General features: G+C 46.9%; 1 long non-coding RNA gene across 1 annotated transcript; it reads right to left on the bottom strand.

Moving 5' to 3' along the window:
* Window positions 1-1,023: 1,023 nt before the first annotated feature.
* Window positions 1,024-21,643, bottom strand: LOC115475498. Its single transcript, XR_003943051.1, has 3 exons — window positions 21,441-21,643; window positions 1,938-2,063; window positions 1,024-1,034 (listed from the first exon to the last, which is right to left on the bottom strand). It is a non-coding gene; the product is annotated as an uncharacterized LOC115475498 (long non-coding RNA).
* Window positions 21,644-23,272: the final 1,629 nt, after the last annotated feature.

Below are 23,272 nucleotides of genomic sequence, written 5' to 3'. Positions count from 1 at the left end.
AAACTTCCTGGCTTTTAAAAGCCAATTTTCCATTTAATCCCAGCCACGAGAACTGCTTCCAGTTAACCTGACCTACTGTTGAAGCTTCATTTTGATGTCAATTCTACGTTATTTTGCATGTTTCTTTCGGTACTATTTTCTCTTCATTCCAATTTTTTCCTTGGCCCGTGCTAGGGATAGAAGAGGCCTGAGACTGTATCATTAATTACAATGGCCCCAAGTAGGACAGGGATAAAGCTGATCTATTTAACTTGTGGTTTGTGCAAGATTTGTGCTAATGTTTTATAAAGACACATAAATTCTTAATCTGTGTCCACATGACCTCCCCATCTTGGCAGCTGCGGGTGGCGCGGGGGTTCATGTGCATGGGGGGGGGGGGGGTTGTTGATTTGCTTCAGGTGGGGGAGGGGGTGTTTGATGTGCTTCGGGGTGGAGGGGGTGTTTGATGTGCCGGGGGAGCTTGGGTGATGCGCCGAGGGGGGGGGGGTTCTGTGGTGTCGCACTTGTAGTTTTTCGATGTGCCGCTACCTACCACTGCTCCGAAGTGGCAGGTAGCGGCGCACTGACAGCTGATTCCCAAACGGGGAGGAGCGTGTTTCCCTACTTCTCCCCCTGCCTGGGAATCAGCTGTGAGTGACATCATCCTGGCTACAGAGCCTAGCTCAGCAACTCCAGGAGCCACGGACACAGGCAGTCCCACATTAGAACGTTGGTGGTGAGAATTATTATATAGGATGATGATTAACTAAGCACATAATATTTCTTGTTGAAATTCAAATCGACTTCTAAGAAAACTTCAAAAATATGCATTCTAAAATAAAACCCAGAATAATCTTTCAGAGTATGCGCTGCTTATTATACTCTAAAATAACCAAACATGTTTTATACACTGACTGCATGATCAATACTTGTGCAAAAATCTTGATAGTGTTGTAGAATTTTCACTCACTCTAATGGGGAAAAAGGCATCAAGAGAGGGTCAAACAAAACTTTTTTCAATTCCAGGTTGAGAATATCCAAGTTATTCATAAAAACTACAAAAAAAGTCAACAGATTAAGTTTACAGTTTAGGATAATAGACCAAAGCAATAGAGAGAGAGAGAGAGAGAGAGAGAGTGAGTCACTTCTGAGGACATCAACACAACATGCAAAACAACTCAGGTTTCTCTGAAACTCCAGTGGCTACTGGAACTCTGCACTGCTTAAAGGACAAGAAACTTTGGAGTAAATATTGATATTGAGATGTTCCTGCCTACTTAAATCCCAATCAGTGGATGTCCCAGGATATTGAGTGACACCCGCACAGGGCCACTGACTATTCCCTCTGACCGCCATGGCACTGGGTGGTCCATGGGCAGAGACAGGGAGGATTTGGCACCCCTGCTGGCAGGACTGTAGGTGGAGGACTCCCACACAGCTTAGAGAGATCAGTGATGCTGAACGTTAGCTCTGATCATTGCAGCAGTGTCTGGTTAGTGGCAGAGTGGTTCAGGATGGAGTTGGGGCTGAACGAAACGTTATCCTGGCACCGCTAATATTCACTGCCGGCACCTGGATACATCTCTGGTGCACGTAGCAGGTGCACGTTAAGTGGCTTTCTACGCATGTAGGTCAATGGCTGGAGATAAGGTCTCAGACCCAAAATGGATGTGCGCTAATTTTTATTTTGCCCAATGCCCAATTTTGGCAAAAATTTAAAAACGGCCCTTTTTACAGGCGCGCTGAAAAATGGATCTGGACGCCCAAAACATGTGCCTACACAAGTGCAGTCCATTTTTCAGTGCACCTTAGTAAAAGGACCCCTGTGGGGGGTTTTTGCCACTGAGTAGCAAACTTTGACATTGTTTTATGAATTCCAAGGAACCTTTCTTTCTTTCTTTCTTTCTTTCTTTCTTTCTTTCTTTCTTTCTTTCTTTCTTTCTTTCTTTTATACTTACAATGTTCCATTTTTTTCGCTTTACATTCACCATTCACAGGAGCAGATAAAGCAAACAGACCCAAGAAAATGGCCAAACTCCACATTTTCAACATCTTTGGTTTTACTTTCTGGACACTGCAGCAGCCTGTTGGAGATAAAGGTGGGGGGGGGGGGGGAACCTATCAAAATTGTATTAAGCTAACATCATAGGATTGCCAGCTAGTTCCAGATTTTCATAACAACCTCATCTAGAATATTAACAAGGAAAAGAGAGCTTCAAGAATATACTGGTAATGGAGTAAAACCATTACTGGAAACTCTTTGTGATAGTGATAGAGAGAAATTATGTTATTATTCTTTAATGGTCAATTATTGCCATAATAGAATTCACACTTAGGGCTCCTTTTACAAAGCCCCGTAGTGATTCCCATGCAATAATTTTGATGAAACCCATAGGAATTGAATGTGCTTTGTCACATTTGCCACACCGGGAATCACTTCACAAAATTTCACCTTCTAACTTTAGGTGACCTTGCTTGAATTGACCCCAAAGTGGAAATGGTGTGCACTATGAGGAAATACAAATCACTATTTCAGAAACAGTGTAAAATCTTTGCCAGCAGTGAAAGCACCACAGATACACGAACCATGAGAAGTACTACACATGCAGAAATCACTGTGCCTGTGAAAATGAGTACACAAAGTCAGAGAAAGGGTGTGTACCATGATGAGAAACTGGCAGACTGACAAAATGGCCGGAAAAATATGAAATTTTCCACAACATCATGGAAAATAATATGATGCAAGAATTTTGAAGCTTTTGAAAGGGATAGAGAGATGGATTATAAATAGAAAAATTAACATGATTTATTTCACAATTCCATTTCATTCTAGTTTTAGTAGATTCATTAAAACAGCATTTCAACATAGCTGAAGCCAAGTCAGCCATCAGTGAACTGTTTGACTCAAATATTTATAGCAAAATAATCTGCATCTTCTTTCCTTTCTGTCAAGCACCAAGATCTTTGAGTTCTTGAAAATCCCATCTGCAAAGGACATGACTGGAAAAATTACAAAAGTGAATTATTATGCACTATACAATGGTCTGACTACAAAGGGCCTGCAGCAGCTCCAGTTGATTCAGAATGCAGCAGCAAGACTCATAGAAGGTTGCAAGCGACATGACCACATCACACCATTTTTGCAAAAATTCACTGGCTACCACTACAATACAGGGCTAAATTTAAAACTCTATGTCTGATCTTCAATGCCCTGAAAGGAAACAGCCCCGAGTATCTGAAGAATAGGATGATCCTCCACACACCGCCAAGGACACTAAGGTCCTCCCAAGGACTTTCACTAACTACACACTCTCCAAAAGGCATTACACGATGTGGTACCCGCAAGCTAGCCTTCTCCGGAGTAGCCCCCACACTCTGGAATGCATTGCCTGAAAGGCTCCGCTAAACACAAGACTACCTCTACTTCAGAAAGCAGGTGAAAGCTTGGCTCTTCAACCAAGCCTTTAATGGAAGAAGTAACTAACTTGTTAGTCTCATTCATACACACACACACAAGGATTGACTCGGGCTGCACATACTGCAGCGGGACATGTTTATCCACTCCTACCCTAGCTGAGATAATATTTAACCATCTGTCTGACCTCACGTGCAACTTTCTTCAAATCAATCACCTTCCTTTCTTACTCATCTATATGTTACAACCTTGCCTTACCCTTCACTACCAATTATTATTATTTTTTTTTCTTACATTTGTAAACCGTGCTGTCCCACTCATAGCAGGTTCAATGCGGCTTACATATTATATACAGGTACTTATTTGTACCTGGGGCAATAGAGGGTTAAGTGACTTGCCCAGAGTCACAAGGAGCTGCCTGTGCCTGCAGTGGGAATGTTCTAGTACATATTGTGTTGTCATTGCAAGTAGTATACCATGCCATACTTTGTATTGTTTGAATATTTTTACTTCTCTAATTGCCTACTACTCATGTTTGATCTATTCTTACTGTGAATTCCTTTTTAAAAGGCGGTAAATAAACATAATGGAATCCTGTCCAGAAGGAAGGGATCCTCAGAAGTTTAGCGGAGATTGGGTGGCAGAGCCGGTGTGTGTGTGTGGGGGGGGGGGGGGGGGGGGGGGGGGGGCAGGGCTGGTGGTTAGGAGGCGGGGCTAGTGCTGGGCAGACTTCTATGGTCTGTGCTGTGAGGATGGCAGATACTAATCAAGAAACAAAAAATTAGCAAATCTGTTTAGAGCAATAAATTAAGAAACTTGTAAATAAATGCTCTAAACAACAACAAATATGTCACTGCTGTATATGTAAAAGGTAATATCTTAGAAGATATTAAATAAAGGCCTCACAAGCCTAGGGTACCAACTCAGTGGATACACCTATAAGGGCTTACATCATAGGCCAACCACCACCTCCGAAAAAACCTGCAGAATGTAATCACTGTGTCCATCTGCAGTAAAAAACGGAGGGTGGTGTAATAGTAAATACCTACACAATATGCACAAGTAATATCTTAAATATGTATTATCGGAAAGATAATAATCAAGACAATAGGAGCTATATCATGGGAACATCATTCGGGACAGTCTGAACTGCAAAAGATGAAGTATTTAGCTTCAATCAAAAGGCAGATAGTTCACATCCATATGGCATCTCGAATCTTGAATGATAGCGAAGAAGCTTCAAAATGTTCCTACGAAGTATGGTTAGAAAGGCACTCTCAATCACTCTCAACAGTTGTAGAATTCTCGCTGTTTCGTTGCTTCATCAGGAGAGGATATGCATAAACATTTATCTTCCATATTGCATACAAAACAAGTCAAAATGGTGAATGCTTATAAAGACACTCCGACGGGTGCACATTTTAATGAATTGACGTCACTTCCTGCAAAGTCTGATCTCGAGACAATCAATTAAAGGTGTTTAATCCTCAATCAATTAAAATGTTAGTAAAAAAACTTCCCATTCCATTGGGCCATTCAGACCATTGGGAAATGTTGTATGTAAATGATATATCCATCTTTGTTCTTTTTGGTGTAAAACCCTGGAAATATCACCTCGTCTACTGTTATCCTGTATTTGCTCAATCACTGTACAGCATAGCTGATCAAACATATGTTTTTCATGAATGCAGCGTTTTATACTTTAACAAGACTGATGAAAACAGGAAGCTTGAAAAAGAATGGCCTGGATTGCTCAGGTTCAGATTCACCCAATATAAATAGTGAGGATAGTGTACTCAGGAAAGTCTGTGCAAATAAAAACTTAACTTTGCAGGCTACGTCAATGCAAAATAATTCTCAATTACATATTTATTTATTTGTGACATTTTTACCCCACATTAGCTCGAGAGTAACACAGGTTCAATGTAGTTTACATAACAAACAAATGATTATAAATGATATATATTAAAAACTATATAAACAGTTTAACCATGGTCCTCCTTCCACGAGGGGGCCAGGACTAACCCTGCTTAGTTTTAGCTGTCTCCATCCAAGGTATGGGATCCAAACCACCTCTCCTCTGTCAGGCACTCATCCCGGTCTGGCTGCTCTCCGGCTGGCCTGAGCCTTTTTCCTGCTCACGGCAGGGACACACAAAAACTCAGCATTCTCATAGTTTCTTGAAAACATAGGTTTTTATTTTCTCAAACCCCTTTTCTTCAATGCAGCCTTCGTCTTCACTTAGTTTCATCACCAACAATGAAAGATTCAGTTCAGGTTTTCACATTCACCTTCTCAACACAGTTCAATCTTAATTCAGAATACCACAAAGCAGTAAATCCTTGCCATGTTCCCAACTGTAGCATAACCCTCACAGGCGCTATCTTCTAGCCTCAGATAGTTAATGGGTTAGCTTTCTCCACCAGCTCCTTCCCCACTGTATGATTTTCTCCTCTCCAACTGTCCACAGTTTAGGCCATACTGACGCCACAAAACCCTTTACCTTTCCTGCTGGAGTCTGAGCAAGACTACTACTACTACTAGTACTACTACTTATCATTTCTATAGCGCTACAAGGCATACGCAGCGCTGCACACCATACACAAAAAGACAGTCCCTGCTCAAAGAGCTTACAATCTAGATAAGAAATGAGACAGACAGAACAATTAAGGGTAGGGGAATAAAGAGGTGAGGATAAAGGATAGGGCAAAAGTGAGGGTACTGAGTAAGAGAGTCATGGTTAGGAGTCGAAAGACCTGAGACCTCCATGCACTTCTCCTCCCCCTCTTCCCCTACTTCCTCTTTATCCTATTCCATGTCTTCCTCCGTCCATGGTTCCCCCAGCTCCTGCTCATTCCCTTGATCAGAACTCATTTCCCAATCATTCACTCCTCCCTCCATTTCCTGAGAGTCCTTTGAGATTGTGTTTGGCTGTTTTCCAGTGTTTTCAGTATTAGATTACCCAAGTGGATACACTGCCCATACTGTATATTAAAGTGAGTCCTGCTGGTCTCCCAGTGGTTTCTGGGGATGGTAGTTTCTTCCCCTAACTAGTGGTTTCACTGGCGTTTTGGCCACTAGAAGGCGAACCTTTTGTCTAGAAGGAATTCTCCGAGGACAAGCAGGCTGCTTGTTCTCACTGATGGGTGACGTCCGCCTCAGCCCCTCCAATCGGAATCTTCACTAGCAAAAGCCTTTGCTAGCCCTCGCGCGCCGATGCGCACCGCGCATGTGCGGCCGTCTTCCCGCCCGAAACCGGCTCGTGCCGGCCAGTCTTCTTTTCTCCGCGCTCGGTACGGTTGTGTTTTGCCGTTCGTGCCCCGAAAAGTCGACCTCGCGCGTCGTTTTCGACTCGTTTCTGTGAGAAACTTTAGAAATTGTTTCGGAAAGACCTCTTTTGGTTTTTCCCTTCCTGTAGTTCGAGTTTTTTCGCCCCGGTAAGTTTTCTTTCGTCGTCGGGGTAGGCCTTACTTAGGCCCCGGTCGAAATTTCCTTTCCTCTATTTTTCTGGTGCCAAATTTCACCATTTCGACTTTTGATCTCGCCGGCGTGATTTTTCCGCCCTTGACATCGAAGCCTTCCAGCGGCTTCAAGAAGTGCACCCAGTGCGCCCGGGTAATCTCGCTCACTGACAGGCACGCTTCGTGTCTTCGGTGTCTGGGGGCCGAGCACCGCCCTCAGGCCTGTAGTCTGTGTTCCCTTTTACAGAAGCGGACTCAGGTAGCGAGGTTAGCCCAGTGGAACTTTTTGTTCTCGGGCTCTTCGTCGGCATCGGCACCGGGGGTATCGAGTGCATCGACGTCTTCAGCGTCCAGACCTTCATCCTCGGCCGCCAGTGCATCGAGTGCATCGAGGCATCGACCCTCTGCATCGGCGCTGAGACATCGGACGACTGTATCGACGTCGGTGGTACCGGGACCTCGTCTGCTGATGTCGTCGGACGGTGGTGCTTCGTCTGGAGTGCAGGTGAGGGCTGTCCATTCCCCTGCTGGTGGCGGTGAGCCTTCGGGTGGGTCTCCCCCTACCCTGAGGGCTCCTGCGGTACAGCCCCCCCCGAGATCGACTCTCTTCGGTCTCGGCCCCGAGGAAGAGACGGCTGGATTCTACGTCCTCCTCGTCGGTGCCGGGAAGCGCCGGTGACGTGCTTCGCAAAAAATCTAAGAAGCATCGACACCGGTCTCCTTCCCGTGTCGGCACCGAGAGCTCTGGGTTGCCGAGGGAGTCGGCACCCAGCAGGCATCGGCACCGAGAGGACCGCTCACCCTCTGTCCAAGAGGTGTCGATGCGCTCCACTCTGGACAGCCCGGAACAGCCTCCACGCCCGGAACAGGTTCTGACGTCGACGCCTGCATCGACTTCCATGCCTTTTTCTGCAGCCGCTCTGAACGAGAGCCTCCAGGCCGTTCTCCCAGAGATTCTGGGAGAGCTGTTGCGCCCTACCCCTCCGGTACCGACGGTGCTTGCGCCACTGGTACCGTCAAGCTTGGCGCCGGCTGGTCCATCGCCCGGGGTGAGGTCGCCGGCGTCGATGCCGCGTGCGGTACCGACTTCCGTCGCCTCCCAGGAAGGCTCCCCGACTACGTCGGCGGAGGGAGCTTCACCGATGCGGGCGAGGGAGTCTACCTTTCGACGCCCCCATCGTGGACGTGGCTCCACGGAGTCGAGCCGGGCGCGGTTGCAGACACAGGTTCGTGAGCTTGTGTCTGACACCGAGGGTGAGGCCTCGTGGGAGGAAGAGGAAGACATCAGATATTTCTCTGACGAGGAGTCTGAGGGTCTTCCCTCTGATCCCACTCCCTCTCCTGAAAGGCAGCTTTCTCCTCCTGAGAGTCTGTCTTTCGCTTCCTTTGTCCGGGAGATGTCTACGGCCATCCCCTTCCCGGTGGTTGTGGAGGACGAGCCCAGGGCTGAAATGTTTGAGCTCCTGGACTATCCTTCTCCGCCTAAGGAAGAGTCCACAGTACCCATGCACCATGTCCTGAAAAAGACATTGCTGGCGAACCCACATTCCCAAGAAGATCGAGTCCCAGTACCGGATCCATGGGGACCCAGAGCTGATGCGCACCCAGTTGCCTCATGACTCTGGAGTTGTGGATTTGGCCCTAAAGAAGGCTAAGAGTTCTAGGGAGCATGCTTCGGCGCCCCCGGGCAAAGACTCTAGAACCTTAGACTCCTTTGGGAGGAATGCCTACCATTCTTCTATGCTCTTGGCCAAAATTCAGTCCTACCAGCTCTACACGAGCATACATATGCGGAACAATGTGCGGCAGTTGGCGGGCTTGGTGGATGCGCTCCCCCCTGAGCAAGCCAAGCCTTTTCAGGAGGTGGTCAGGCAGCTGAAGGCGTGCAGAAAATTCCTGGCCAGAGGGGTGTATGACACCTTTGATGTTGCGTCCAGGGCCGCTGCTCAAGGTGTGGTGATGCGCAGGCTCTCATGGCTGCGTGCCTCCGACCTGGAGAACAGACTCCAGCAGCGGATTGCGGACTCGCCTTGCCATGCGGATAACATTTTTGGAGAGAAAGTCGAACAGGTGGTAGAGCAGCTCCACCAGCGGGATACCGCATTCGACAAGTTCTCCCGCCGGCAGCCTTCAGCATCTACCTCTACAGGTAGAAGATTTTTCGGGGGAAGGAAGACTGTTCCCTACTCTTCTGGCAAGTGTAGGTACAATCCTCCTTCTCGACAGCCTGTGGCCCAGGCTAAGCCCCAGCGCGCTCGCTCTCGTCAGCAGCGTGCGACTCAGCAAGGCCCCTCGGCTCCCCAGCAAAAGCAAGGGACGAGCTTTTGACTGGCTCCAGCAGAGCATAGCCGACATCCAAGTGTCAGTGCCGGGCGACCTGCCAGTCGGAGGGAGGTTGAAAGCTTTTCACCAAAGGTGGCCTCTCATAACCTCCGATCAGTGGGTTCTCCAAATAGTCCGGCAAGGATACACCCTCAATTGGCCTCCAAACCTCCAAATTGTCCACCGGGAGCTCAGTCTTACAGCTTCCAGCACAAGCAGGTACTTGCAGAGGAACTCTCCGCCCTTCTCAGTGCCAATGCGGTCGAGCCCGTGCCATCCGGGCAGGAAGGGCTGGGATTCTATTCCAGGTACTTCCTTGTGGAAAAGAAAACAGGGGGGATGTGTCCCATCCTAGACCTAAGGGCCCTGAACAAATACCTCGTAAAAGAAAAGTTCAGGATGCTTTCCCTGGGCACCCTCCTTCCCATGATTCAGGAAAACGATTGGCTATGCTCTCTGGACTTAAAGGACGCCTACACGCACATCCCGATACTGCCAGCTCACAGACAGTATCTGCGATTTCAGCTGGGCACACGTCACTTCCAGTACTGTGTGCTACCCTTTGGGCTCGCCTCTGCGCCCAGGGTGTTCACAAAGTGCTTGGCTGTAGTAGCAGCGGCACTTCGCAGACTGGGGGTACACGTGTTCCCATATCTCGACGATTGGCTGGTGAAGAACACATCCGAGGCAGGAGCCCTGCAGTCCATGCAGATGACTATTCGCCTCCTGGAGCTACTGGGGTTTGTGATAAATTATCCAAAGTCCCACCTTCTCCCAGTGCAGAGACTCGAATTCATAGGAGCTCTGCTGGATTCTCGGACGGCTCGCGCCTATCTCCCAGAGACGAGAGCCAACAACTTGTTGTCCCTCGTCTCGCGGGTGCGAGCGTCCCAGCAGATCACAGCTCGGCAGATGTTGAGATTGCTGGGCCACATGGCCTCCACAGTTCATGTGACTCCCATGGCCCGCCTTCACATGAGATCTGCTCAATGGACCCTAGCTTCCCAGTGGTTTCAGGCTGCTGGGGATCTAGAAGACGTGATCCACCTGTCCACGAGTTTTCTCAAATCCCTGTATTGGTGGACGATTTGGTCCAATTTGACTCTGGGACATCCTTTCCAAATTCCTCAGCCACAAAAAGTGCTGACCACGGATGCGTCTCTCCTGGGGTGGGGAGCTCATGTTGATGGGCTCCACACCCAAGGCAGCTGGTCCCTCCAGGAACGCGATCTGCAGATCAATCTTCTGGAGTTGCGAGCGATCTGGAATGCTCTGAAGGCTTTCAGAGATCGGCTGCCCCACCAAATTATCCAAATTCAGACAGACAACCAGGTTGCCATGTATTACGTCAACAAGCAGGGGGGCACCGGATCTCGCCCCCTGTGTCAGGAAGCCGTCAGCATGTGGCTCTGGGCTCGCCGTCACAGCATGGTGCTCCAAGCCACATATCTGGCAGGCGTAAACAACAGTCTGGCCGACAGGTTGAGCAGGATTATGCAACCTCACGAGTGGTCGCTCAATTCTCGTGTAGTGCGACAGATCTTCCAGGTGTGGGGCACCCCCTTGGTAGATCTCTTCGCATCTCGAGCCAACCACAAACTCCCTCAGTTCTGTTCCAGGCTTCAGGCCCACAGCAGACTGGCATCGGATGCCTTCCTCCTGGACTGGGGGGAGGGTCTCCTGTATGCTTATCCTCCCATACCTCTGGTGGGGAAGACTTTGCTGAAACTCAAGCAAGACCGAGGCACCATGATTCTGATTGCTCCTTTTTGGCCGCGTCAGATCTGGTTCCCTCTTCTTCTGGAGTTGTCCTCCGAAGAACCGTGGAGATTGGAGTCTTTTCCGACCCTCATCACACAGGACGAAGGGGCGCTTCTGCATCCCAACCTCCGGTCCCTGGCTCTCACGGCCTGGATGTTGAGAGTGTAGACTTTGCCTCTTTGGGTCTGTCAGAGGGTGTCTCCCGCATCTTGCTTGCTTCCAGGAAAGATTCCACTAAGAGGAGTTACTTCTTTCTGTGGAGGAGGTTTGCCGTCTGGTGTGACAACAAGGCCCTAGATCCTCGCTCTTGTCCTACACAGACCCTGCTTGAATACCTTCTGCACTTGTCTGAGTCTGGTCTCAAGACCAACTCTGTAAGGGTTCACCTTAGTGCAATCAGTGCATACCATTACCGTGTGGAAGGTAAGCCGATCTCAGGACAGCCTTTAGTTGTTCACTTCATGAGAGGTTTGCTTTTGTCAAAGCCCCCTGTCAAGCCTCCTACAGTGTCATGGGATCTCAATGTCGTTCTCACCCAGCTGATGAAACCTCCTTTTGAGCCACTGAATTCCTGCCATCTGAAGTACTTGACCTGGAAGGTCATGTTCTTGGTGGCAGTTACTTCAGCTCGTAGAGTCAGTGAGCTTCAGGCCCTGGTAGCTCAGGCCCCTTACACCAAATTTCATCATAACAGAGTAGTCCTCCGCACTCACCCTAAGTTCTTGCCAAAGGTTGTGTCAGAGTTCCATCTGAACCAGTCAATTGTCTTGCCAACATTCTTTCCCCGTCCCCATTCCTGCCCTGCTGAACGTCAGCTGCACACATTGGACTGCAAAAGAGCATTGGCCTTCTATTTGGAGCGGACACAGCCCAACAGACAGTCCGCCCAATTGTTTGTTTCTTTTGATCCCAACAGGAGGGGAGTGGCTGTAGGAAAACGCACCATATCCAATTGGCTAGCAGATTGCATTTCCTTCACTTACGCCCAGGCTGGGCTGGCTCTTGAGGGTCATGTCACGGCTCATAATGTCAGAGCCATGGCAGCGTCGGTAGCCCACTTGAAGTCAGCTACCATTGAAGAGATTTGCAAAGCTGCGACGTGGTCTTCTGTCCACACATTCACATCTCACTACTGCCTCCAGCAGGATACCCGACGCGACAGTCGGTTCGGGCAGTCAGTGCTTCAGAACCTGTTTGGGCTTTAGGATCCAACTCCACCCCCCGAGGGCCCTGTTTGTTCTGTTCCAGGCTGCACTCTCAGTTAGTTGGTAAATTTTTTAGGTCAATCTCAGTTATGTCCTCGCCGTTGCGAGGCCCAATTGACCATGGTTGTTGTTTTGAGTGAGCCTGGGGCTAGGGATACCCCATCAGTGAGAACAAGCAGCCTGCTTGTCCTCGGAGAAAGCGAATGCTACATACCTGTAGAAGATATTCTCCGAGGACAGCAGGCTGATTGTTCTCACAAACCCGCCCGCCTCCCCTTTTGGAGTTGTGTCTTCCCTTCTCTTTGTCTTGCTACATATGAGACTGGCCGGCACGAGCCGGTTTCGGGCGGGAAGACGGCCACGCATGCGCGGTGCGCATCGGCGCGCGAGGGCTAGCAAAAGGCTTTTGCTAGTGAAGATTCCGATTGGAGGGGCTGCCGCGGACGTCACCCATCAGTGAGAACAATCAGCCTGCTGTCCTCGGAGAATACCTTCTACAGGTATGTAGCATTCGCTTTAGTGAAGGAGAGTCATTACATCTAAAGGGAAAACATCTCCCCCGTCCCTGTTTCGGCAGTACCGGAATTAGACTCCTTTCAGACCCCTCACATACCCCCCTGCTTAAGTGATTGCTAGTATTCTCTTGTCCTTCAATAGCAATCTGAGATAATACATCTGCATTTGTCAATAGCTTCCCTGCCCTATGCTCCACTTGAAACCAGTAGGGCTGCAAGACCAGATACCACCGAGTGAGTCAAGCATTGCTATTCTTCATATGCCCTAACCATTTAAGTGGTGCATGATCAGTCACTAGGGTAAAGATTCGCCAATCCAAATTGAAATAACACATCTGTATAGCCCATTTGATGGCTAAACACTCCCTCTCTATTGTATATTGTAGAGTATCGGGTTTCATGCGGAAGCAACTTTCGACTCAGATACATGAGAGGGTGTTCCTGCCTCTCATGTACCTGAGATAATACCGCACCCAAACCCACACCTGAGGCATCAGCCCGCAGAACAAAGGATTTGGAAAAATCAACTGCTTTTAATAGGGGTTCTTGGCACAGGGTTAGCCTTAACCTATTGAATGCCTCTAGCCTCTTATCCCATTGAAGTCTATTTGGAGCCTCCTTTTTAAGCTTGTTTGTTAGCAGAGTAGCCCTAGATGCAAAATGAGGTATGAAACGTCGATAGTATACCACTAATCCCAAGAAACTTCTCAATTTCTTCTTGTTCCTGGGGCATGGGAATTCCTGAATACTCTCTACTTTGTTACACAGGGGGGTTATCTGCCCATCTCCTACCCTGTATACCAGATACTTCACCTTCTTTTGGCCGAAGCGGCACTTTTGAGGATTCAATGTCAAACCTGCTCGCCAGAAAGCCCCCAGCACCTCCCGAACCCGTACAACATGTGAGGGCCAGTCTTCACTATGGATCATTACATTGTCTAAATATGCAGCAGCGTATACTTGGAACCTCATCCAGGAGGCGCTGGCACAAGGCCGCAGCCAAATTAAGGCCGAACGGCATCCTCCTAAACTGAAAAAGACCAAAGGGAGTTGAAAAGGCAGTCTTAGGCCGGGCCTCGGCCGTCAGGGGAATCTGCCAATATCCTTTGGTCAAGCCTAGTGTGGATAGGTACTTGGCAGTTCCCAACCGGTCTAGGACCTCCTCAATACGCGGCATCGGATAGGCTTCGGGAGTGGAAAGGACATTGACCTGCTGGAAGTCGATGCAGAACTGCCAAGTACCATCCAACTTGGGAACCAGTACAACCGAACTTGACCAAGGGCTGAATGACTCCTCAATAACCCCAAAACCAAGCATCTCCTGAACCTGATGAATGACTTCCTGTTTTTTTTTGGGGGGGTGAGACCCAGTAGGGTCTTTGCTTGACCACTTTGCCTGGCTCTGAAATGATATTGTGCATTATGAGATGCGTTTCTCCTGGACAGGGAGTCAGAACATCTCGAAATTCGGCCCAAGAGTTCTTGAATTTTTTTCTGCTGTCCATTGCTAAGAGTAGCAGCAATTTGGGGCTCCCCAGCCTCAAAACTTTCTGTAATCTGGGGGCCTAATTCTTCCTCTGACTCTGCTACCTCCTGGCTCCACAACCCTCTCCTCTCTTGCCAAGGCTTTAAAACATTAACATGGTATGTCTGTTCCCTAGCTTGCTCATTTTTCACCATGTAGGTTATGGGCCCCAGCTTTCTCTCTATCGTAGCTAGACCCCTCCAGTTACTTGTGAATTTATAGGGAGAATCTGGTACCAATATTAATACTTTATCTCCTACCTCAAATACCCTCTCTACACTCTTTCTATCGTAATACACCTTCTGATAGTTCTGACTCCACTCCAATTGCTGTTGGGCACAGTCACTCAGCCTACGTAACCTCTCCTTCAACTTTACCAAATAGCTAGCCACATCACGGTCCTCCTTTTCTGAGAGTACCCACTGCTTCTTTAGAACATCTAACACCCCTCGGGGGTGGTCACCCATACATTAACTCAAATGGGGAGACTCCCAGGGAGGCCTGAACATTCTCCCTATATACATAGAGAGGAAAGGAAGCAACAGGTCCCATTCTTCATGGCAGGAACCCAATCCCTTCCTTAACAACAGCTTTAAGATTTTGTTGAATCTCTCAACCAGACCATTAGTTTGAGGGTGGTAAGCAGCAGTTCGGATGTGATGTATACCGAAAGCCTCCCACACTTGAGCTAAGGTATGCGAAAGGAAGTTTGTTTCCATATCAGTAACTACCTCCCTTGGGAAACCCACCTCACAAAATATATGAATTAGCTGTGAAGCAACTACGAAGAGGCATTGCCCAGGGATACCGGGTTGCCATATCCATTACCACTAGAATATATAAAAAAAAACCTCTCCTGAATCTAACGATAGGCCCAATCATATCCATGGCTAGGCAGGTCACTGGGGTTCCTATGCGGGGTAGTGGTCGTAATGGTACCCATCCCGAGATCTGCTCGGACACTTTCTGACACTGGACACAAGAGTTACAAAACTGCTCCACCCCTTTATACACCCCGGGCCAATAAAATCGGTTAAGTACCTGTATGAAGGTATTCTGAGCTTCTTTATGCCCGCCTAAGGGATGGTCATGAGATAACCATATCATTAAGTCCCAAAACCCCTGAGGTATCACCAGTTGTTTCTGGGGTTCTGCTCCTGTCCCTACACGAGCCACTCTAAACAATAACCCCTGTTGCTCAGTTAGGCTGCTCATCCAACTCCACGTACAGATCAGAACGTTCTTTTTTTTTTCGGAGAGAGCTGATAATATGTGAGTTATCTATATAGGAACTCTTTTCAACACAGCCCTACTACATCATGATAAAAATAGCCAGGAGACGTTTCCTGATTTATGCGACCCAGGACGAAAGTCCTGGAGATGTGAAGAAAATGGGCTTGTTTTTATTACAAAAATAGAGTGGAGGTGTAGGATAATAGCACAGTGTGTTGAGAACTGGGGGGAGCTGGGTTCAGTTCTCACTGCAGCTCCTCCTGATCTTGATCGAGTACGCCCATTGGATAATTTTATTTATTTATTTGCTGCATTTGTATCCCACATTTTCCCACCTATTTGCAGGCTCAATGTGGCTTACATTATATAGCAATGGCATCACCATTATCTGAGTAAGAGGTTCAGCATATTGTTACAATTAATGTACAAGAATAACAGGTAGGTAGGGAAAATATAATGATAATACATAACATACATGATGAGCTCTGAACCATCAATAGCCAACCAATTATTGATAATTGGCACTCATTAAAACTTGCGAGCGCATCTGGATGTGCGCTATACTAGAAGGCACAGTGGTTAACTCCCACGGTGCATATCTCAAAATGGGGCGTGGCCATGGGTATGACAGGGCGTACTGAAAAGTTGCATGTGGAATTAGAGAATACCACCTAACTGCGCCAAAAATGGACACCAGCATTTACACTAGGTTTCAGCAGGCGTAAAGTCTGGCGTCCAGAAGTGAGGCGCGAGATCTACCCTAACCGCTGTTCTCTATAAGGTGCACACCTTTTAAAGAATTTGCTTAGCGCTGAATTTTTCAGCACCACTTATTGAATCCCTTTCTTAGGGGGTCTTTTACTAAGCCGTGGTTGCGAAATTAGCTTGGCGTCTTGGCGTTTACCACCAACTGATTTCTGCCACGAGCCAAGAATGCTACCGTGGCTTAGTAAAAGACTCCTTTCAGCCTTCCGTTGTGCTAGCTACAAAACTCAGATTGTAAGCCCACTAAGGAAAGAGATATTCCCTGCGCGACTCATTTTCTGCCAAAGTCGCTATGCCCACATTAGCCCTCTCCTCAAGTCACTTCACTGGCTCCCTATCCGTTTCCGCATTCAGTTTAAACTTCTCTTACTGACCTATAAATGCATTCACTCTGCCGCTCCCCAGTACCTCTCCACTCTTGTCTCTCCCTACGCCCCCCCTCGGGTACTCCGTTCTGTTGACAAATCTCTCATCTGTCCCCTTCTCCTCTACTGCTATTTCCAGACTCCATTCCTTTTATCTTGCTGCACTTCACGCCTGGAATAGATTTCCCGAGCCTGTGCGTCTAGCCCCCTCTTTGGCCGTTTTCAAGTCCAAACTTAAAGCCCACCTCTTTACCACTGTTTTTGACTCTTAACCACTGCTCACTTGCCCTGTCCTTTTATCCTACCTCTTTATTCCCTTACTCTTAATTGTTCTGTCTGTCTGCCTGTCTTATCTAGATTGTAAGCTCTTTGAGCAGGGACTGTCTTTTTGTGTTTGGTGTACAGCGCTGCGTATGCCTTGTAGCGCTATAGAAATGATAAGTAGTAGTAGTAGTAGTATCAATGATGAAGCGTGGAAAACTCTCCCTCTCGTCCTGCCCGCTCCCAGGCATATCGCAGTATTTTGTCAGACTCCTACTCCCTGGCGAAATAAGGGAACCTCTCTAACAACTGTCCCGGGTCACCTGGAAACTCCCCCTGAGCTAGAAGGTCCCTTAAATTCCCCCTTCTCTGCTCCTGAGCCATTTTCTTCTGTTGAGAGCTCATCCTTGTTTTCCCCGGACCCCCAAGGATATCTCCGTGAAAAGGAAAAACCTGTGACAATGGCATTTCAGGGATTTCTGCCTGTTTCTCTTGAGCTCGGGTGGCCACTAACACCTGCCATCCCCCAATGCACTGTGAGAAAGAGGCCCAGTCTCGCCCCAGAATGAGATCCTGTGGGAGCTGCAGAAGCACCGCCACCAAAACCCGATGGATCCCAGCCTGACGCTTGATCTCCACCTGCCTGACCGGGTATTGGGAAGTGGCTCCATGTATGCATTGAATGGACACTGACAGGTCACCCCCTTTTACCTTTCTCCCTTTCTTTCTCTCAATCTGATCCACAGAGCTTGGGAGCACATAGTTTGATCCGCCCCAGAGTCCAACAGCCCTTCCACCGGGGCACCCCTAATCTCCACCCACTTGGTGAACCGTGGTCCTTTTTGTGAGGAGGAGTGAGAAGTTAGGCCTAACTTAGTCATACAATCCCTTCCAACAATGCCCCTGTCGCCCGCAGCGGTAACATATTCTTTCCTCCCCAACCCACCTCTCTTTACTCAACAGGGAACCTCTGGGAGCTTTAACCCTAGACCACTGCGAGACCACCTCTTGACCCCCTGAATACTGTGACTCCAGAAAACACTCCATCCATTTGATAGCTTCTTCTAGAGTCTCATACCCTTTCCTCACCAAATTCACCTTTATCACCTCAGGAAGAGCCTCCAGGAACTGTTCTAGTACCAGTTCTTGCATAAGTTGAGCCACTGACCTCTTGTCGGGCTCCAACCATTTTGTAGCAAAGTCCATAAGCTTCTGCGACAGGGCCTTCGGGGTGTCCCCCTCAGACTACCTCCAGCTTTGGAATTGACGACGATAAGTTTGTCTGTTTACACCATATCGGTCCAAAATAGCAGTTATTAACTTGGCGTGGAAGGAAATAATCGAACGTCGCCGGCGAAATAGATTGCTGGCGATCTATTCTAGCGGCGGCGCAACAGCTGGCCAGAACAGTATTATTAAAAAAGATGGTCGGATATCTTTTTTTTTTCGATAATACGGTTTGGCCCGACGAAATGCCTTGGATTTCGATGGGTTTGACATCGCCCGGTGTGTTTTACCGCGATAATGAAAAAAAACTGCCAGCGATCTCAAACCCGGCGAAATCCAAGGCATTTGGCCATGGGAGGAGCCAGCATTTGTAGTGCACTGGTCCCCTTCACATGCCAGGACATCAACCGGGCACCCTAGGGGGCACTGCAGTGGCCTTCATAAATTGCTCCCAGGTACATAGCTCCCTTATCTTGTGTGCTGAGCTCCCCAAATCCCCCCCAAACCCACTCCTTACAACTATGCACCACTACAATAGCCCTTAGGGATGATGGGGGGCGAAGGGGGGCACCTACATGTGGGTACAGTTATTTGGGGGGGAGTTAGAGGGCTCACATTTACCACTACAAGTGTAACAGGTAGGGGGAGAATGGGCCTGGGTCCGCCTGCCTGAAGTGCACTGCACCCACCAAACACTGTTCTAGGACCTGCATACTGCTGTCAGGGTGCTGGGTATGACATTTGAGGCTGGAATACAGGCTGGCACAAAAGGTGTTTCTTTTTCTTTTTTTGTGTGGGAGGGGTTTGGTGACCACTGGGGGAGTACAGGGAGGTCATTCCCTATTCCCTCCAGTGGTCATCTGGTCAGTTGGGGCATCTTTTTGAGGCTTGGTCGTGAAAATGGAAGGACCAAGTAAACCCGGCGAAATGCTGATTATCGCCGGGTTTAATTTCTACATTATTCACGAAAGCCGGCCATCTGGTAGCCACGCCCATGCCCGCCCATGTCCCGCCTTCGCTTCACCAGTGACACACCCCCTTGAACTTTCATTGGCGATGCGAAGGGAAAGTGGCGATGCTGTTAAAAAGCCAGCTTTCAATTATACGCTTTTCGCCGCTTTTGCAAAATCGCCGGTGATCTCCCGATTTGTGTCGGAAGATCGCCGGCGAAAAGTTTTGATTATAAGCTGGATAGTCTGCTACTTCTCCCGGGGATAGGCTCCGAAAAGCCGCCAGGTCTTCTCCTGACAGTGCCGGAGCCAGCCGGATTGTCCACTGCTCCTGTGGCCAGGCTGCGGCTAGAGCCACTCGTTTAAAAGTTCCCAGGTAATTCTCAATATCATCGTTCTCTGCCAGCTTACCCCAGGATAGCAATTTACATTCCCAGGTTTTTCCGGGTCCACGAGAGCCTCTGACTCCCGCTTCCTCTGATAGAGTACCCCCTCTCCTCTGCATCTGTCCCGTATGCATCATCTCCTGAACCAAGTCCAAAAGGGGCTGTTGTTGAGCTCGAGAGGCTGCCAACGATTCCTCCATAAGTTTCTGAGCCATTTCTTGCTGCTTTTGGATTTGGTGGGCCATAAATGACAGCAGCTCCTTAGGATCCATGCTCTCTCTCCGTCCAGTAGCCCTTAAAAGAAGGATTGAAAAAACAACAACCTCCAAGTGTGTCTTTCCAACAGCTTAGGTCCTCCAGAGAAACCCCCCTTCCGGTTACCCACACACAATCCGATGCGAGAGATCCAAGATGGTGACCTGAATGGAGGAAGACGAAGCAGCTCCTAAGCCCGTCTTATTACCTTTTCTATATTTAATTAAAGAAATGCCTAAATGGAGAGGAAGGCAAAGGCCAAGCCCTGCGGCGTCTTCCTCACCTTTAATCGGGGCTATGGATCGCTTTGTTGTGCCAGGAATTCAGGGAGGATGTGATTCTTCGCTGATTGTAGAAACGGAGAAAGGAGAAACATTTCCACAAGAAGAAGTAAACACCACACTCAGCCCCGAGCTGAGGTATTCGCCGCCAATGCCAGCGTTCGTGCAGGAAGCATATGTGCAGATTTCTACACCTCCCGAAGAGGTGGAAGTAGTTGCTGCAGCCGGGTCAGACTCCTGCAATCGATCACAGATTGTCCCGATGGAGAAGGGCAGTGACCAGCATGGCGACGGCGTCTCTGAAAGAAAATCTAACGAGTTGGAGAAGAAAATTTTCGAAGCTCCTGAGTATTCTTCAGCAACACTCAGTAAGTCTTCTCTTTTGCCTAAACCCTCAACCATTACTCTCGAAACAATATGGGAAGCACCTTTGACTTTGGAAACGTCTTTTTCTCAGAAACTGTTATTCCTATCCCAGAAAATACAAGCTCCAAATGAAGCCATTTTTAAAATTGAGAAACAAATTAAAGCTATAGAAGAAAAACTGAAGAAAATGTTAAAGACATTAAAATATCTCAGCAGATACAAGTAGATATTATAAAAGAAAATAAATGGCTACAGACTAAAGTGGAAAACGTAGAAAACCAACAAAGATCAAAGACTCTACGAGTAATAAATTTTCCTAGACAAGAAATGGTGGCATCTTTGCTGACTTTTAAAAAGTATATGTTTGATATCTTAAAAATTCCAGAACAGGCTTGTCCACCAATATCTAACATCTACTATTTACAGCCATATAAAAGATCAATTATAGATGGACAACTTGAATCTGAAGGAATTGAACCAGTAATTGAGACTTTGAATCTTTCACAAATAATAGAAGCTGATAATTTGGGTTTGGAACCACGATCTCTTATTGTAACATTTGTTCTGCAACCAGACAGGGACCGGGTGTTAAAACAATTTTTCAGACATAGGAAAGAAACTTTTTTTGAATTTCCAAGTATGAATATACCCAGACGTTTCCAAAGTAACACAAAAGAGACGTCAAAATTTCCTTAAATTACGTCCCACTGTGTTTCAGATGGGAGGTTTATTTTGGTTGAAGTTTCCCTGCAAATGTGTAGTGAAGCTGAATTCAGTAAAATATATTTTCTTTGATCCTCTGCATTTAAACTCATTCTTAGAATCTAAGAAAGTAATTACCCCACACTTAAATTCAGAAACAGTCCCGACATCGACTCCTTAGTTAACAAGATTATAATCCTGTGTACCTCCTCTTCAGGCCTCTGGATAGAGTTTAAATACTATTATTACTTTATATCATGCCATATTTCTCTCTCTTACTTGTGGACTAACATAAGAGGATTGTGAACTGTTACCAGTATTTTTTTTTGTTTGCTTTCTATTATTGTGAATATAATCTTCTTTTTTCTGTACAAGATATCTTCTTGGATTTTAATATAAAATATAAATAAAGAAATAAAAAAAAAACCCCACACACAATCCTTCCCCGGGTTCTGTATATGCTTACCAGAACATGGAAAGGTATGTGCTTCTTTTACTGGCGGGTTGTCCAATCAATCCCACCACTGCCACCATATGTAACCAGGGTCCTCCTTCCACGTGGAGGCTAGGGCTTACCCTGCTTAGCCTTAGCTGTTTCCCTCTAAGGTATGGGATCCAAACCACCTCTCCTCTGTCAGGCACTGGTCCCGGTCTGGCTGCTCTCCGGCTGGCCTGAGCCTATTTCCTGCTCATGGCAGTGTCACACAAAAACTCAGCATTCTCATAGTTTCTTGAAAACACAGGTTTTTATTTTCTCAAAACCCTTTTCTTCAATACAGCCTTTATTCTTCACTTAGTTTCATCACCAACAATGAAAGATTCAGTTCAGGTTTTCACATTCACCTTCTCAACACAGTTCAATCTTAATCCAGAATACCACAGTGCAGTAAATCCTTGCTTTGTTCCCAATTGTAGCATAACCCTCACAGGCACTATCTTCTAGCCTCAGATAGTTAATGGGTTAGCTTTCTCCACCAGCTCCTTCCCCACTGTATGATTTTCTCCTCTCCAACTGTCCACAGTCTTGGCCATACTGACGCCACAAAATGATGATATGTGAAGTTTCTTCAGTATTGCTGAGGTGAAAAGATACCTTAAACTCAGCCTGTTCCTTACAAAGGGATCCTGTCAACATGGTAATGTAAATATTGACTTCCTGATACTTACAGTTTAAAGCACTGGATGTGAGAGCTCAGATAACTGAGATTCCAGGGACCTTGCCCCACGGGAAAAGGAAATCTAGATGAATTTTTATATTTAGAAGAAATTAAGATATTTTGTGTACCTTGAAAGAAAATTTTATATTTACATCATTAGGAGTTAAGGTTAATTATCCACAAATACTAATGTGAAAGACAGTTTTTTTGACATATAGTTAATTTATGTAGGGAAGGAAATAATTTTTGTAAGAATCACGGCAATCTAAAAAGTGTTTTCCCCTATGCAATGCCTGTACTTTTATGAATAACAGAGTTTATGCAGAGTACCGGATTTCTTTATGCCATGGTAAAGGAATCTAGGAACACAGCTGATTATGCTGTGTTTGTTTGTTTTAATAAAGCCTGTGAGTTAGGACAATTAAGGCTGTAAATATTTATAGGCACTGGATAGAGGGGATTTCTAATTTCTAATTAGTTTTTTGTGCGCAGTTGTGCAATATTAATTCATGGTACTTGGAAGCGAATGGAGTAACTGTGACAGAACTGTAGGGACACTTTGGGGAAGATCTGTGTGAGAGAAATATGTGGATGGCGATTTTTGCTGAGAGAGGGTTGTGTTGATGGTGGGTAATTGTGATTTGTTGTGGTTCGTTGGTTGCCATTTTGAAGGTTGTGATGGCAGTGTGGCAGAGATGGAAAAGAAAATAAGATGATACCTTTTTTATTGGATATAACTTAATACATTTTTTGATTAGCTTTCGAAGGTTGCCCTTCTTCCTCAGATCAGAAATAATCAAAGAACTGTGTTTTAAATCCTGATGTGGAGATGAGCCCAAGTTCAGGCCTTTTATAGGCATAAGTTGTTTTTCTGGGAGAATGATTTTGTTTTTGTTTAGCACCTGTTGTCTTGAATTGAAGTTATTTTGCTGATGCTGCACTGTTAAACTGTTCAACTGAGTTCCTTCCTGTGTTTTGTTTGAAACTGCTATATTCTGCCTGATTTTCTAGCTGACACCTCTGAGAGTAAAATATATAGAAGGGTAAAAGGCACGTCAGGGTTACACCAACTTGTATTGACTCCAACTTGTCTGCCCTCCTTCTAGGTAACTAAACACAAGTCTATACAGTAGCTAACAGT

This window comes from Microcaecilia unicolor, chromosome 8 (assembly GCF_901765095.1).
Source record: "Microcaecilia unicolor chromosome 8, aMicUni1.1, whole genome shotgun sequence".
NCBI classification, from domain to species: domain Eukaryota; kingdom Metazoa; phylum Chordata; class Amphibia; order Gymnophiona; family Siphonopidae; genus Microcaecilia; species Microcaecilia unicolor.
Note: the sequence above shows the minus strand (reverse complement) of the source record. Positions and strands in the feature narration are given on the sequence as shown.